Source organism: Mustela nivalis (assembly GCF_964662115.1).
Source record: "Mustela nivalis genome assembly, chromosome: 19".
NCBI lineage: Eukaryota > Metazoa > Chordata > Mammalia > Carnivora > Mustelidae > Mustela > Mustela nivalis.
In genome coordinates, this window is record NC_139038.1 from 24,522,936 (window position 1) to 24,540,641 (window position 17,706).

General features: G+C 44.7%; 1 long non-coding RNA gene across 2 annotated transcripts; it reads left to right on the plus strand.

Moving 5' to 3' along the window:
- The first annotated feature begins 1,792 nt into the window (after positions 1–1,792).
- LOC309855042 lies at positions 1,793–15,542 on the plus strand. Of its 2 annotated transcripts, none has more exons than XR_014306577.1 (2): positions 1,793–4,147; positions 15,221–15,542. It is a non-coding gene; the product is annotated as an uncharacterized lncRNA (long non-coding RNA). The 2 variants fall into 2 exon arrangements; XR_014306578.1 differs by lacking the exon at positions 15,221–15,542 and adding an exon at positions 5,676–8,180.
- The last annotated feature ends 2,164 nt before the right edge of the window (positions 15,543–17,706 follow it).

Here is a 17,706-nt window from a genome sequence, read left to right on the forward strand (position 1 = left end):
AAACCAAGGTTTGTCTGTCCTTCCCTCAGTTTTCCTGAAACCACACAACCTTCACATCTGCTTCCCTTTGTGTGTCTTCCTTATTCCCCCCGTCCTGAAACTGACTCTCGCTATTCATTCATCATGCCTCAATTAAACATGGACATTGAAGCTTCCCCTCACTTCCTAATTCAGGGACCATATAGACCAACTAACACTTGGTATCCTACATCTAAATGGTACCAGAAAGAATGAGATTTCCCTGTTTGGTCAGAGTGCCTCCATTGGTCCAAACATCTGAGGGCAGGTGAGTGGCCTCACCTAATGCAAACACAGCCAACGCGGCCAACCTGAGGAGGCAGGTCTCGAACACATGACAGTGTTTCTGGCTAGATACCCCAAAAGGGTACTCTAATAGTGACTTTTTTAAAAAAGAAGTTCTTGGGAGGAATTGCTTCTTGTTTCCTAGTAAGTCAATGGATTCAGAGGTATTGCATTTTAAAGGAGGAGTACACTAGGAATGCACCTGAAAGACAGGTCAGGGGCCCTAACCTTTTCCTTTCTCTGAGGTTCATCTTCTCCTTCTTATAGAATAAAGGGGCTGGACTAGAAGATTCTCTAACATTTATAGTGGAACCCTTTCTTTAAATACAGTTCTACGTGAATACCCAATATGTAGACATTACATGGAAATAGACTCTTGTTGATGTCAGGTAACAGGCTTAGTACTCCCATCTGTGATTCGCTCATCCTCTAGCCCTCAAAGAAACTCCAAGATAACCCAAAGGGTTACCAATAGCAAAGTTCTGGAACTCCTTGGGATATATCACATCGGATATCTCTTCCAGTGTAAAGTATATGAGCTTCTAGTTAACCAGAGCAAATCCTGGCTAACTATGTATGTATGTGTCTATCCATCTATATCATCTATCCATCACAAACTCTCCTACTCTACCTATCCCCCTTGCTCTCTCCATCTATCTATCTATATATTTATAACATACCGAGTTAGTTACAGACTTTTGTGTTCTGCAGATGGACATACTAAATGAATAACAATCTCTGAACATCCAATCCACTTTATTCATTTGGGCAACACTGATCTGCTGAGCAATTGTTACATCCCAGACCTAAGGGCCGAGGTACAATAATGAATGAAACATAGTCCCTCTCCTTAGAGGTTCACAATCTGGTGGGACACAAACACAGAGGCACTCATGCACAGGTCACACTCAAGTATGCATACCCACTGACCCCCTCAGACTCATAAACACACACCAATGTCATGAGCCCAAGGACATTTCCACATGCAGAGATCCTCACCAGAGCCCTCAGGCCCAATCACTTACATATATATCACCATAACTTAGTAAAGCTAATACTTTTAGCCTGTCCTATGCACCAGGCATTATTCTAAGCACATTGCAACACACAATGCAACATTCCACTCTCCCCTTAGATACTGGAGGTAGGAACTATTATTAGTCCCAGTTTAGAGATGAGCAACTAAGGCTTAAAGAAGGCGATCACTCACTGAAGGACCTATTGCTTTTAAATGCTGAATTCAGGGCTTGGGCCTTGGTAGCCTGAATTTGGAGGATACACTTAGTAGACACTGTTTTCTGCCTCTGTTTATACACAAAGCCCCCTACACACAGGAGGCACTCATTTTCATACACAAACCACCATACATACATGTACCCACTTGCATACAGGCACATGGGAACATATACATATGCAGTGACACATGTGAATATACACATATTTGCCAACACAGAGGCCCTCACACATACATAGGCACTGACATTCACGGATGCACAGAAGCTAACATACTCACTTATCTATGCATGGTCATTTAGATGCAGATACATACACCTTAGTACAGAAAAAATAACATTCTTTGCTACACACACATGTACATATGCTCATAGATACATAAACATACGCATACATACCTACAAGACACAGGACCTGGATCCCACTCCCCAAGGCCAGGACTCTGGCCATGTCTCATTTCCCTTTAGCTTTCCTCTCCTCCTTCCCCTAGTCCTGCCAAGCTGGGACTGGGACAAGAAGTACAAACCAGGGAGCACAGTGAAAACATACTCTGGACCCAGCGTCTGAGAGTTCTGGGCTAGAAGGATGACAGAGACACTGAGAGAGGACCTGACGCACATTCAGAGAAACTGGCATCTCTACTCTGGGGGAGCACCTAGAAGCAGCACGTGGAAGATACAAGGAGGATAGGGCAGCCCTGCTCTCCAGCAGCTTAAGGTCTGCTGGAGAAATACAAACTCTAGACAGCCAAAGCTAAACAGTATGAGTTCAAGACAGACATTGCTACAAGTTGTGGAAAAGGGAGAACTCCACTCTTCCTCTGGAGAAGAGGGAAGGATCTGTCTCACGAAGTTTAGTCCCTTTCCAGATAGAAACTTCGATCCAGAAGAGGGAAGTGGGATATTCATTCTTAATCCTATAAAGGGTCTTACAGGATGTGCTATCACCAGTCAGGCATGAGAAGATGGGGAGGAAGGGTAACTCTGAAAGCTGGTCATTTAAAGGAGATTTGGAATGGGGGCCCCAGAGGATAAGTTCCGCCCCATCTAAGTCATTTCATAATCTCTCCTTACCCTTTCTTCTTCCTCTAAACTCCTCCTACAAAAGGCGAGAAATCACCCCTTTGCTTTCCTTCCTCATCACAGTAGATTCTCCTTTCTAAAACTTTACTAAATCCATCCACTCTTCTTCAACCCCATATACCCTGATCATCTCTAAACTAATGTCCTCTCTTACCTGATATAATAGCTTCCCAGATGGGTGTTCTCCAGCCTCACCCCTCCCAATCCATTCTCTACACAGAAACTAGCAAGCATTTGCAGCAAGCTCACTTCTCTCTTTATTTTTTTAAAAAGATTTTATTTTTTTATTTGACAGAGGTCACAAGTAGGCAGAGAGGCAGGCAGAGAGGAAGGGAAGCAGGCTCCCTGCTGAGCAGAGAGCCTGATGTGGGGCTGGATCCCAAGACCCTGGGATCATGACCTGAGCCGATGGCAGAGGCTTTAACCCACTGAGCCACCCAGGTGCCCCTCACTTCTCTCTCTATATCCCTCCAGAAGCTTTTAACCTTCTATCCGTTGAGGTTGGCCAGCTAGAGGAATGCAAGATGTATAGCTCTTCCTGTTAAGATTGCAATTGAGGACAGTGGTAGAGCATCAGAGCTCCCCCTTCTGGTCTCTTGGTTCCAGTTAAAATGAGGTCTCCTTTACTCAGTTTCGTAAGACTAACTCCTGAATTTAATGCATATCACAGCTACAGAGGAGGGAACCTAACCCCCCTCTATACTTCTAGATTCTTGGCTAAGACAATTCCCCTCAATTAAAAACAATTAAGAAGAGAAAAGCAAACAAGTTTAATAACATGTATACTTCCTATATACATGGGAGATACCCAAGAAAATTGAGTAATTCTTTGATATGGCTCAAACCATCACTTTAAAAAAATGTATTTATTTGAAAGAGAGAGAGAGAGTGTAGGCAGACGTGAGTGGGCACATGAGTGGGGAAGAGGCGAGGAAGAAAGGGGGAGAGAGAGAGAGAAAAACAGATTTCCTGTTGAGCACAGACAGAGCCCAATGGAGGGCCCTGAGATCATGACCTGAGCTGAAACCACGAGTGGAGGCACTACGGACTGTGCCATCCAGGCGCCCGGAAACCATCACTTTAAATATCATCTCCAACTAAAGACAAAAGAATATGTTAAGGGTGGGTAGTTAGTTATGGGAAGTTACCAAGAAGGGCAGTAAACAAGGGTAAGGTTTTTTTGTTTTTTGGTTTTTGGTTTTTTTGTTTTGTTTTGTTTTTTTAAAGATTTTATTTATTTATTTGACAGAGATCACAAGTAGGCAGAGAGGCAGGCAGAGAGAGAGGAGGAAGCAGGCTCCCTGCTGAGCAGAGAGCCCGATGTGGGGCTCATCCCAGGACCCTGAGATCATGACCTGAGCCGAAAGCAGAGGCTTTAACCCACTGAGCCACCCAGGCGCCCCAAGGGTAAGATTGTTACGCAGATTTAACTCTGACTTCTAGCCTGATAAGAGTTGCTGAAGATTTGCAGCCATCCTCCTCTTTCTGACACAGAGACGGAGCCACCCATTCAAATGGAGTTTTCCCTCGTAAGTGGTAATATCTTACAAAAAAACCCAGTAACTAGCTCAAAATAATCCTTATGTCAAAGAGGCATATTTTGGGGTGGCAAATTCTGTTCCCCTTCACAGTCATTCGCCAACCAAATCTTAGAAAATCACAGAGAGGGACTTTCAAGCATAGAAAGCATTTGTTGTGGATTCCATCTTCAGATACCAGACGCTGGGAACCCCTGTCTGAGAAAGGAATTAGTTTTATTTCATAGAATACATTATGTGGTGATCTGGGTTTATAGGGGAAAGAAGGGGTCTGGTTGTACAGATTTCATTTCAATGCCTAAGCCTCATTCCAAATGTATTGAGAAGAGCTACAGTTTTGTATGTATATATGTACGTATGTGTATATTTATTTATTTATAGAGCTACAGTTTTAAAGGGCAGAACCCTTTGGCTCTGGGTCCCAAAGTACCCATGCAAACACTCCCCTTCCTTATATTTCACGACAGGAATAGTAGGTTGCTAGAGAAATAAAGGAGATAAAGGATGTGCAGTCCCTTTGCAATGCATGAAGCATCATACAGATGACAACTGCAGCATTAGCATCCTTATCATCATCACCTACTGTTTTTCCCACTGGAATGTATTAAGCTGCTTCTCGCATCTCTTTATTTGTTTTTTTTTTTTTTTTTTTAAAGGAGAGGGGAAGGGGAGGGACAGAGGGAGAGAGAATCTGAAGTGGGGCTTGATTTCACCACCCCCGAGATCTGACCTGAGCCAAAATCAAGAGTCGGATGCTTAACCGACTGAGCCACCCAGTTGCCCCTCTTTATTTGCCCTCTTAGCTCCTAGATGTGACCAAGAGGAGAACGGCCATTTTTTAGAATCTTGGTGTTTGCCAGAATAGGACTCCAGGGAGCGCGTGGAAGGGATCATCCGCTCCCTCAGCACATGGAATAATACTTTGTGATCACTTAGTATGTATAAGCCAGGACACCAAACACTTTACTTGTGTTACCTAACTTGATCCCCACAATAAGCCTTTGAGATAGTGATGTTCCCACCTCACAGAGGAAAAAACTGAGGCATAAAGGGGCTTAAGACCCCTCTTCAACATCATATAGATGGCAAATGCCTGTCATTTACTCTGTGCATATAGGTGAGTCAGCACTTCCAGTTTCACATTTTACAGATGAAGAAGGTGTGATTAAGGAACATTACATAACTTGCCTAAGGTTGCACAGTGAGGAGGAGACAGACTTCACGATTGGAACTCAGATTTGCTTAAATTTAAAACATGTGCTCCTTTTTCCATGCCACACAACCTCCCTGCAGGACCTGTGACGCTCTGCAATGACAACTGAAAACCTACCTCAGAATCAAAGCAAGACCTATGCATGTGTATTCATGTGTGTGTGTGCATGGAGTCTGTGTATGTGAGTGTACATGGTGTGCCAATAACTGTGGCTAGGCTAAATGACCCAAAAAACAAAACAAAACAAAACAAAAAAAAAACGCCACTCTTCCTAAGACATCCTTAAGCTCCTTTCACCCTCAACAGGAACTCAGAAGGGTCACAGAACCTAGGAGACGCAGAGGAGATTTACAGATGATCTAATCCTACCCCCTTTGTGATCAGAGTGCCCTGAACCAGGAATCAAGACATTCATATTTCAGGCTTTCTGATGTGTGAGTTTAAGAATGCCACTTAATTTCCCTCAGGCCATCTATAAATTAAGATAATAACATCCTCTCCACTAACTTAATGGTCTATGACTCTGTCATTGACAGGCTGTGGCTGTCAAACCTTCTGGCCCCAGCATGGCCCTCTTTTGTCCAGCCTGGGGCTGTCTCAAGGCAGATTCCCATTGATAAACTTAGCCTTAAAACCCTCAGACTATTCAGAACCCAGGAGAGAGCCTCTCTGGTTCTGAAAAGCCAGGAAGGAAGGCAACTCCAACCTCAAGAGATGGCTGAGGAGCAAACGCTCCCTCCCTTGTTCCTTCAAGCACTTTCTGAAGAGCCTGATGTGCCTGCCAGACCTTTAGTCAGTCTTTTTTTTTTTTTTTTTCTTTTTTGGAACTCAGTGGAACTGGTTACCGTGTCAAGTGTTCTTTCCCCTCTGGTTGCAATTTCTCAGGGGAAAAAGCAGCACTTAGGGCATTGTCCTCAAAATATTCGTGGCTAAGCTGCTCCTGCTGATGGTGACAGTCATGTGACTGATGAAAAAGGTGATGTCACTTTGCAGCCACAGAGTGTTTTTGCTATATCTGACTGTGCATAATATACACATCATGCACATATCCCATGTACACAGCTTGATGGGATTTTAACGAAATGAACACAATCAACCAGTACCCACTTTTACAAATATAACAGTACCCACTCCCCAAGAATCCCCCTTCCTGCCCCTCCAGTTCCAACCCCTCCCAAGGCAACCATTATCCCAGCTACTAGCACCACAGAGTAATTTTGTCTTTTTTTGAATTTTATATAAGAGGGCTCATATAGTATCTATCTTTCGAGCCTGATTTTAATTTTATTTTTTAATTCAATTAATTAACACATAATGTATTATTAGCTTTAGAGGTAGAGGTCAATGATGCATCAGTCGAGGCTGACTTCTTGTGTTCAATATTATCTTTGTGAACTTGACCCATGTTGCTGTATTTAATTACAGATTGATGATTCTACCTGCTGACATCAGTCTATCAAAGAATATGACCTAATTTATTGATCCTTTCTATTGTTGATGGGCATATGGGTTGTTCCCAGTATTCAGCTATTGTGAGGAATGCTGTTTACTTGTGTCTGCCTTTCAGTGAGCATGGTTCCCCATTTCTGGTGAAGTGTGGTATTCAGCTTTAGTAGATACTGTCAGGCAATTTTCCAAGGTGGTTGTACTTCGGCCAGACATGTTTTTAACATTCCAAGATACTTTAGCCTCCAGTAACTGGTCTCTATTGACTCAACTTCTTTTGCCTCTTTGAATACTCCTTCAGGGACTTCGCACATGCAAAGTCTCAGGCTGTCATAATCTCTGCCCAGCTGAGGGCACGCGCTCCTCCTCTGGCCCTCAAGGCAGATATTGGCTTCTTTCAAGCAGGTCCTGTACCTTTTATACTCAGCACTTTACACGCAACATCTAGCCCGTGCCTGGTAAATGGTTAGCACTAAACAAATGTTAGCTAATGTTGCTGTTGCAATAGACAGTTTTTATGTTTCTCTTTCCAAAATTTTGTGATTGTGGGAAGTCAGACTTCTTGACTCTTACCCTAATGTGCTGATCCCTATGTGCCCCCCAAAGCTTCTGAATTCCCCACAGGAGAGAAGTATTTAGCAGGCCTGATTTCCCCAGGCTCCCAATAGTGAGCACCAGTCTTTCTGAGATTGTGCGTCCATCTTCTCTACTAAATGACCAACAGAGGGCACTGTGGGAACGTGTCTGCAGAAGGAAGGAGGCGTTGGTCAGAATTAGAAAGAGCCAGAAGGGAACTTCATTTTGAAGACCTAAACCTTCATTTTACAGATGAGCAAACAGATGCTTAGGCAGAAGACGTGACTTGCCCAAGGTCACCCAGCTATAGTGTGGCAGCCAGAGATGACTCTTAGCCCCTTGGCATGCTCCACTCTGCAGGGGAGTAGCCAAGCACTGAATGAGACAGCTGTCTGCGGGTGCTATAGCCTTGAGCCTGCCAAGGTTTATTTGCCAAGCCCCTCCCTCACTTCCTCCAATTATCTTCCTCCCTCCTATTCCATGAGAGAAAGGATCTAGATTTTGGAGGTGGGACAAAGCATGCTGTTCCTTTGATTTCACAATGACCTTTAAGAGAGCATTTTACTTTTCTTAATAATAGCTACCAATTATTAGGTGCTGTGTGCATTGCATGCATGACAAGATTTAATCCTCAAGCCAGGAAGGTGTGAGGATTCAATGCTTCCCTGTCTTCTATGAGTCCTTTCTTGATCACTCCATTGATAGAGACCTCTCCCCACCCATTTCCTCTCTATGGTATCACCTACTTTATTTAAAAGTTCTTTACAAATATATTTACAATAACTCTGCTTATTTAGTTGTCTACTGACTTATTGTCTGCTTCAACTCCTCCACTCCTCCCAGGAGAGCGGGAACTCAGTGAAGGAAGGATTCCAGAGTGTGAGAGGTCTGGGTTCAAATCTCAGCTGGTCTACTCACTTTCATTAGTCACTTAAACTCTTGTTTCTCCCTTTGCAAAATAGGGATTCCTGCATGTACTTTACAAGTACATAGAGGGCTGTGCCAGTCATCTCCTCTTCAACACCCTATATTTGGTCATCCATCCTATATTTGATCACCCTAGGTGATGAGAGACTCACTACTGAGCAGCACAGAGAAGGCAGCACACCTGAGCAGTCCAAGCTTGGTCAATCATAAGTTATATACCTTTCGGAAAATCCAAACTTTTCTGAGCCTCAATTTCTTATTCTATACAGTGGAGATGGTTATGAAAATACCCATCTCACAGGGTTCCTATTGTTAACCTTAAAAATAAGTTATTTTACCAGCAAAAATGGGCTTACTTGGGAATAGCAGAAAATTTCAATTTTGGACATGGAAACTACAGCAAAACTGTAAGTCCAACAAAGGAGAGGAAACATTATTTTATGGAGCATTATTTTATTTTCTCCAAGGAAAATACCTTGGAGAAAAGCAGGAATTTAAGGTGATGAGTGCTGAGCTCATCAGTGGCTGAGCTGCAGGGACAGTCCATTTCTGGCAGGAGATGTAGTTCTTCTCTTGCTGGGGCTTGCAATGGATGATTCTTTCCTATTGAGAATTGTTCTGTTGTTGTCTAACTGATCATTCTTGATGTAACTGACATTGACTGGTATGACTCCCTCTTCTAGCTTCCCACTCCACTTTAGTGAGGTTTCCCCCTATTAATTTTCACACTATGAAGATGAAATGAATTTGCAAATGACTAAAGGGGCTCACATATGGTAGGTGCTTACTAAAAGTTAGTTTCCTCACTTATTCCTCAGAAAGGGAAAATGACTCTAAAAAGCACATTTTTTTTTTCACACTTACTGAAACCTGTTTTATAATTGATGGCATGTCATAGCTTTCTTTTATTCTTGGTGATACAAAAAAAAAAAAAAAAAAAAAAAAAGGTCTATTTTATAACCAAAGTCATCTCAGAATCAAAAAGATGTGACAGTAGGTGCCAGGGACAATATTCAAATTCAGGTTTGCCTGACTCTCAAAGACCATTTTATACAACTCATTCCTGGGAAGAAGAGTTGGGCCATGGTGGGGAGCAGCTGAAAAGGGAACACAGTGGAAGGCAGGGAATATGTTCAAACTAAGACTTGTCTAAACACAGCTGCCCTCACTGCTTAGCTGGTAACTGAACTGGGAAATGTTTTACCGTGCAGGTCTGTCTGCGTAAGACTCTCATAACCACTGGTGGATTCGCTGCTCTATAACCTCAGCCCCAGCCCCAACCCAGCCAAGCCAAGCCAAGCCGAGCAAAAGCTTAAAAACTTCTAGGGGTTATAATAATATGCTATGTTTATGTGCCTGGGGCAAGGATGAGAATCTGGGACTTAATTAAATAAAGATGTTCATCATCTGCCGCTGTCAATGGATAAGTCTGCAGATTGTACATGTGGCCATTTGAAAGGACACAGCATTTATTGAGCTGCTACTAAGTTCAAAGCACTGGGCTAGGAGTTCTAACAAAGGCAAACAAATTAACTCCTCATCCCAACCTTATGAGGTAGTTATTATTACCAATGGAGCTCATTTACAGACAAGGGAAATACAAATTCAAGAAACGTGTCCAAGATCATATAGCTAGAAAGACGTAGAGCAGGGATTAGAACCCAGGGTTACCTAGGGCCTGGAACCTCAAAGAAATTGGCTAAAATTATTAACTATAAACCTTGAACTGGCTATCATCCCTCTTCTTGGCTCCCAGTAATCCCCCAATTCTGATGTTGTTCTTTCTACAATATACACCTTGTATTTATTTTTTTTTAAAGATTTTATTTACTTATTTGTCAGAGAAACAGAGAAAACACAAGCAGGGAGAGCAGTAGGCAAGAGGTAGAGGGAGAAGCAGACTTCCTGCGGAGCAGGGAGCCCAATGCAGGGCATGATCCCAGGAACCTGGGATCATGACCTGAACTAAAGGCAGACGTTTTACCTAAGGGTAAAAGGAACCTGGGTGGCCTAAGCCACCCAGGTGCCCCTATGCTTTGTATTTAACAAACAAACAAACAAACAAACAAAACACTTGACAAAGCGATGTGAACCCCCATATACAAGCATTAATTCACTTCAGGCTTTTCTAAGAATAGGCCACTTTGTTGAGTAGACTTTGTAGCAGAATGTACCAGTTAGACCTGCTTGGCCCAAGATCAAGGATGACAACCCTTCATTTGTTAGAAGAGTCTGATGAAATGCTCTGAGGTCTGGGACTGATGGTCAAAAGAGAACACACTGGCATTGTCCCACCTATGGAGTTATGACTTTGAGCACATGGTTTTCTAGACCCAAACGGAATATAACTGAAAGCAGAGGAAACTGGAAGATTTGAGTACAGGAGGTCTCAAAAGTTCATACTCAACCACTGTTGTATGCCTTTCTGACCCTCATGGCTTCTATCCCTTCAAGTTTCTCTGCTCCACTATTGTGCCAGCTACTGAACTTGGGTCTCAACTACTTTATTCCAGGCCTTCTCAAGCTCAGTGCTATTTACCACTTTAAAGTTAAACCAACTGGTCTCAGAGAAGTTAAATTACCTACACAGAGCTGAGCAGCTCGAAACAAGTATGACTCCCGAACCCAAGCTTTTTCCACGGCCGTATACTTTTTACCTACTACAGCAAGGGGCAGGCAAAGGTACAGCCTCAGGAATAAGTGACAACGTACCAGGAACAGAAAGTAAGTCATTAGGGCAAACATTCCAAGGAGCTTTGGTTTAATGGGAGAAAAATACAGATTTCTAGCCGTCCCAATATAATACCTGATACCAGCACATTCCAAGGTTATACCTGGGAGGCAATTCCCAGGTCCCAGTGTCTTGGAAACCAGGGAGCACATGGTCTCATCCTGAAAGTCTGTCTACAGAGCTGAATGAAAAGAATTAAGGGCAGATCTTATTAACAAACATGTACAGTGTCTATCATGTTGTAGGGACTGATCTAAGTACTATAGCAATATTAAGTCCTTGAACCCTCACAAGGGATATATGATCGCATTCTCCCATAAGATGAGAAACTAGGTCACACACACATTAAATGACTTGCCAGATCACATGGCTAGCAGACAACAGAGGCGGGATTTGAAACCAGGCGGTGGGGTTACAGAACATGGATCCTTGACCATTATACTATACCGCCGATCTGAACACATCTGCTTTGACCCCATGGTTTTCCTGCTCCCAGAGCCTTAGAATCGTACTTTGAAGGGTTTGTGTGATGCCTAAAGCAGAAATAGCCAGTCCTGCTCTCACTGGCAGCCAATGGAGTCCAGCCAATAAATCACCAATGGGCTGTCAACAAGGAGACCTCAAACTCCTGCATAAAAACCCTACAGGATAAAATCATAGGAAAGCTCCATCTGTTCTGGATGTGTCTACTTCCTAGTATCCCCTGGGATTTTTGTCTATTCCCAAGCTAAATTCCAAGGCTGTCAACTTCCCCTTGTCTTGCTATTGCCCTCAAATGTGTTTATTTCACTGTAGCCCAGAAAAGTCCTCACCCTTGGCAACCAGAGTTGTGAATCACACTGTGGCTTTTCACCTTCCACTAGCACTAGGCAAACAGATCACCACTGGTAAGAGTCTCTTTCCACACCTCTTGGAACTCACTGCTATTATGGCCTGTGCTGAACTGTGATGATTTGTTTGTGTGTCTCTACCCTTCTAACTTGTGAACTCCTAGAGGGAATAAACCCTCTTATTCACCCAATACATCTAGTGTAGGAACTGGTACTTCAAGACATCCCTTGAATGGGTAGGTGGGTGGGCAGGTGGATGGATGAATGGATGAATAACTGCATGGATGGATGGACGGACGGACGGTTGGATGGATGGATGGACGGACGGATGGACGGATGGGCGAATGGGTAAGTGGACTGATGCATGGATGGATGAGTGGGTGACTAGGTAAATATATCAGATCACTCTCAGTGAGACCAGTTTACCAATTACCACCCCCATCCCAGCCCCGCTCGGCTCCTATTCAGACAGATGCAATAGCCTTCTAAAAGGCCCTTCACTTCCACTCTGCCTCCCCCGCAAATCTTTTATTCATACAACATCTAGAGGTTCTGTAATGATGCAGATTTGATTTTATCAGCCTTGCCCCACCTCTGCCTAACACGCACCAATAATATCCCACTGTCCTCAGAATAAAATCCAAATTCCTTCCCAGAGCCTACGTGGGGCTGCAATGGTGGTATCTACTGACCACTCCGTCCTCATCCCACGTCAGCCTCTTCCTCACTGATGACATCTGGACACCCTGGCTATCTTTCATTTCCTAGATTGAGCCCAGTTCTTTCCTGCCCTAGGGCCTGTGTCTGAACTTGCTGTTCTGTGTGTCTGGAATGCGCTTCCTTTGTCTTTTTGCATAACTGACTCCTTTTCCTTCCGGTCTCAGCTTGAAAATAAAGTCTTAGGGAGATTTTTCTCTGCCTCCCCCATTTAAATTATGCCCTCCCATCTTCCTTAGAGCACTCATGTAGTAAGCCCCTTTCATTATAGCACTTTATTGCACATTTGTAGCATTATTTGTTAATGTCTGTCTTCTAGCCAGACTGTAAGCTCTAAGAGGGCAAAAAGAGCAGGAAGAGCACATCTGTCTGATTCATAGCTGTATCCTCAGTACTTACTTAGCAGGTAGCAGGTACTCAAAAATATTTGTAATAGGTGTCTGCATGAATGGATGGACATGCTGAGATAGATTCTGACACTTTCCAAAAGTGAGGACACCTGGAGTACTACATGAGAGTAATGCCCAGGCCTCTTTCACTTTCCCTAAACACCACTAATAAGTTTTGGTACAGAGTCATGAAATCTGAAAACCATGGAGATGCGTTGGATCTCATTGATCATTAAGTTCAACTTTGTTTTATATTTGCAGAGATGGAGCCCAAGAGTGGAAATCACTTCCTCAGGATAACTGTGTTAGGGACTGCTAGTTATCTGCACAATAGACATTTTCTTCTTTGTCTTCATGAGGAGAACCCAGGTTTTGTTGGTGATGATGACTGACATAGTTTTTAAAAAGACAAAAACAAAACTTTATTTCCCAGTTTCCCTTTTAGGGAGGGATGGTCATGTGACTGGGTTCTGGCCAACGAAATGTAAGTGAAGATGTTAGGTATGGCTTCCAGAGAATCTTCTTCTTTTTTGTTTTTTTAAGTATTTTTCTTATATATTTATTAGAGAGAGAGAGAGCATGAGAAGAGAGAGGTCACCGGGAGCAGCAGACTCCCTGCCAGGCAGGGAGCCCGATGTGGGCTCCATCCAGGGACTCAGGGATCATGACCTGAGCTGAAGGCAGCTGCTAAACCAACTGAGCCACCCAGGCACCCCCAGAGAATCTTCTTAAAAGAGGATTTTACTTAGGCATACCCTTGGCTTTTCCCCCCTTTCTTCTTCTGGAGCACAAGCATTAAGGCCAGAGCTGAGGGGGATATTTTGTGTTCATGAGGCTATCTCACAAATTAGAGAGAATAGAGCAGTTAGGAGTCTGGAATATTGATGACATCCAGGACCTAGAAGATTAGCCCTGGATTACCTACCTCTGCATTTTATGTCACATGAGACCAAAACAAACCCCTATTTTGTAGAAGTCATTGTTACTTGGGTTTTTCATCATAAGCAGCCAACTCAGTCCAAAGCAGATATGGTCCCTAATGGAGCTAGTTGCACATCCAGGATTTGAAGCTGGGGATCCTGACTCCATACCAACTACCCCTTGCATTGGGAGAAGAAGCAAGCCACTGCAGCTAACCACACTGGGCATGGTGAAGGAAATGCTGTCCTGGTGACAGTGCCGTGATTTAGCCCTTCTCAGACCGTGGTCTCCAGACCAGCAACAGCACCATCATCTGAGAACTTATTAGAAACCCAAATTCTCGAGTCCCGCTCAGACCTGCTAACTCGGAAACTCTGGAATGAGCCCTAGCAGTCTGCACGTTTCACAAGCCTTCCAAATGATTCTACTGCATGCTTAAGTTTGAGAACCATACTGTAGTGTCACTTAGGGGAGCAACAAATAAGGCAGGTCATTTCTGAAGCATGGGGAGGCTTCTACAGGATGCCGAGGTACAGAAGTCACTCACGGGGCAAAAAGAAGGGGACTTGCTCCAAGTTCTAGCACACATGGGCTCCCATAGAGAGAGAAAACACATTATACTTGCATTTTTTATTCACAGCAGAGTAGCTACTGGAAGCTACTAGGAGTCTGTTCGAAGTGCATCCCAGCCCTACTGAATCAGAATCTGCATTTTCATAAGATCCCTTTGTGGGGTTCACACATATGTTCAAACTTCAGTGCCCATCTCAGTGAAGACTGGGGCTAGGGACAAGGCAACTCAGGTCCTGATCCCTAGCAGCACAGCCTAGAGATATTTGTAGGACGATAGCATCCATGCCTGGTGCCACAGGAGATGGGGTCACAAAGCTGACAATCAGAGTGGATGCCCAAATGGCACCTATTATACACCCGCCCCATCCTCTCCATCTTGCCAGCTCTGATTTTCCCCTTAACACCCTCTTCTCCATTTACAGCATAGTGGTGAAGAGGGTCCTGGAGTCAGATTTGCCCTAACTCAACTATACATAAAATAAGTTATTTACCCTCTCTGAGCCTTGGTACTAACTTCATAGGGCTGTCATGGAAATTAGATGGAGTTAATACTTCTAAAACACACAGATCAAAGCTTTGCAATCCAGGATTCATATCTGTATCACCGAAGGAGCTGATGGCTGGGTCACCCCAGACCAATTAAATAAGAATCTCTAGGGATAGGGCCCAGCATTCATATTTAAACAGATCAAATACAAACCTCTGCAGGTGTGTTTTTGTGTTTTTGTGTTTTATGTGCAGCCTGGAGGGAGAACCACTGACCTAAAGTGATGCCAGGCACAGAGTAAATACTCCGGAAACACTGCTGTTGCTATTCACACTGTGCATCCTTCCTCACACACACGCTCTAGTCTGCCTCCCGCCTTCGCTCCAGATGAATCCTTTGCCTTAGATGACCTGCCCCTCCTGGACTGCCTGGCAAAGAGCCAGTCCTCCGAGATTCTGCAAGAGCCTCACCACCTTCATGTAGTCTTTCCTGATTCCTCCAAAGAGTGCTGACCCTTCCCCCTCCTGGTTCTAGTGTAACTGAGCTGCTAATAAAAATACTGATTTTGCCCTTTCATGGAGGATTTAATCTATCCTGGGCATTATGCTGGGTAGTGTGTACGTTTTCTTTTTTGATCTTCACAACAGCTCTGTAAGGTAGGTTCCAGTCAAAGCCCCACTGTATAGATGAGGAGAGAAGGATCCCGAAAGGTAAAAGTACTGTGCCTAAGACCACTTAGCTGGCAGGTGATACTTGTATTCAGACTTAGTAGCTCCAGAGCCTAGGCTCAAGCCCGTATTACCAAACTGCTGGTATCTGCATGACTGTCTCCTGCTACAGCCTCTTAAGCCTTTCAAGGACAAAGATTGTGTGTAATTTATCATCGTACTTCTAACACCCCGGACATGTTAGGCACATAACAAATGGTTTAATTAATTAACTGTCAGGGTAGGATGTGATAGATATCCACCACCTACTGTGTGCAAGGCAATCCGCTTGCCACTTTCCTAATACTGGGTGCAAGAAAGGATAGAGTTTGAATCGAAGAACCCTGGTTTCAGTCTCACTGGGACCAAAGACTGCTCACAGGACACCCAGGCTGGTGACTTTTGGCGAGTTACATGATCTAAGCTTTAGCTCTTCATTTGTAAGTGGGGACAGGAAATGTGGCTTTCACAGGACTGAGTGACACATATACAGTGCCTAGCACAGTGCCTGGTACATAGCCAGGGCCCAGTGAATGTGAGCTGCTACTGGCATCTCATTTTATTCTCCCAACATCCTGTCGAGGTGGCTACTGTTACCATATACTGTTATGTTCTTTTTTAGCTGAGGAAACTGAGTCTCCCACCAGTCGCAAAGCTGGTAAATGGCAGAGCAGGGACTAGAACCCAGGATGGTCTGACAGTAAGTCTGAGCTTTTTTCTCTCTAGGTTCTCTCAGGCAGAGAGAGTTGTTTAGTGACCTTGCCTACTCCCCCGAAGAAGTGCCTACTGGGGAGCAGTCGGGGAGAACAGCCTGCCGGAAGGAAGAGACTGCTTCAAGCATCCAGGCTCAGAGGGAGAGTCCATCCTTTCCCATTCCCTGCATCTCTATGTGTGCCCAGGTAAGAGATGGCCCTAAGGCCTGCAGAGGTGATGGCTGGTGGGCAGAGTGCAGGGAGAGGAGAGATGGGGAGGGGAGGAGGAAGAGTGGTGGAGGATGATGGGAGGGGAAGGGGTGCTGGCAGCGTAGGATGACTGTCCAGAGCAGACAGAAAGGGGACTAGTACAGTTGGGGGCAGGGAGCAAGGGGGCTGATGAGACAGAGGGGTGGCCTGGGAAGGGGAGGGGGCTAAGAAGGTCTCCTCATGGTGGTGAGCTGATCTCTCCCTGAGTGGAAGAGCTGTTGCCATGACAACGTCTAGAGCCAGATCGATGCCTGGCATTGGCTGGAGCTCTCAGTCACTGCCATCTCCCTCCCCCTCTCTCCCCCCTGAAGTGGGGAGCATGTGAAGGAGTGTGTGGGGGAAGGGCAGGGGATCATCCCTCCTGAGATGATCACGAGCCTCCTGGAGCCATGACACAGGTGCCTAGAGCCCCCAACCAATACCAGAGAGTGGCCTTGATGGGGGATAAGAAGGGATCCTGCTGCCTCCCTCCCAGCTCCTTTGAAGATGGGGCAAGGAGGGAGGACAGGGTTCCCCTGAGAGCTGGAGGAACCTCCTGGCTGCTATCACTGGGGCTCAAGGCTACAGAAGCCAAGCGGCACCTTTTCCCTCAAGTCATACAGCGAGACCCATAGAGGGGATCAGAAGGCATGGGTTCAAATTCCTTTCCAAGCCTCCACTTCATCATGTGAAAGTGCCAGCGGGGAACAGATTTTCTGTGAGGTTCCTTCCAGCTCTAAAAGCTATGACTCTTTTTTTCCTGTTAGCTTTATGAGGCCAGCTCACCCTCCTGATACGACTGTAGGATCCCCATGGGATGCTTTCCTGACTCAGTGTTGGTCTCCCCACCGACCAGTTAAAGAGATCTGAAAAGCCACTAAAGGGTCCACTTTTTTTGAGCTTCTTGTAAAGAATCAAATAGCACAGGGCAGGACAACGAGTTGGCATATTACCAGGGGACAGGCCAGAGGCTCTGGAGCTCTCACACCTTGAGTGGAATGCTGAACCCACCACTGACTGACTTACTGAAGCTGGCAAGTTACACAACTCTCTGAGACTTAGTTTCCTCCTCTGAAGTATAGGGTTTGGAGA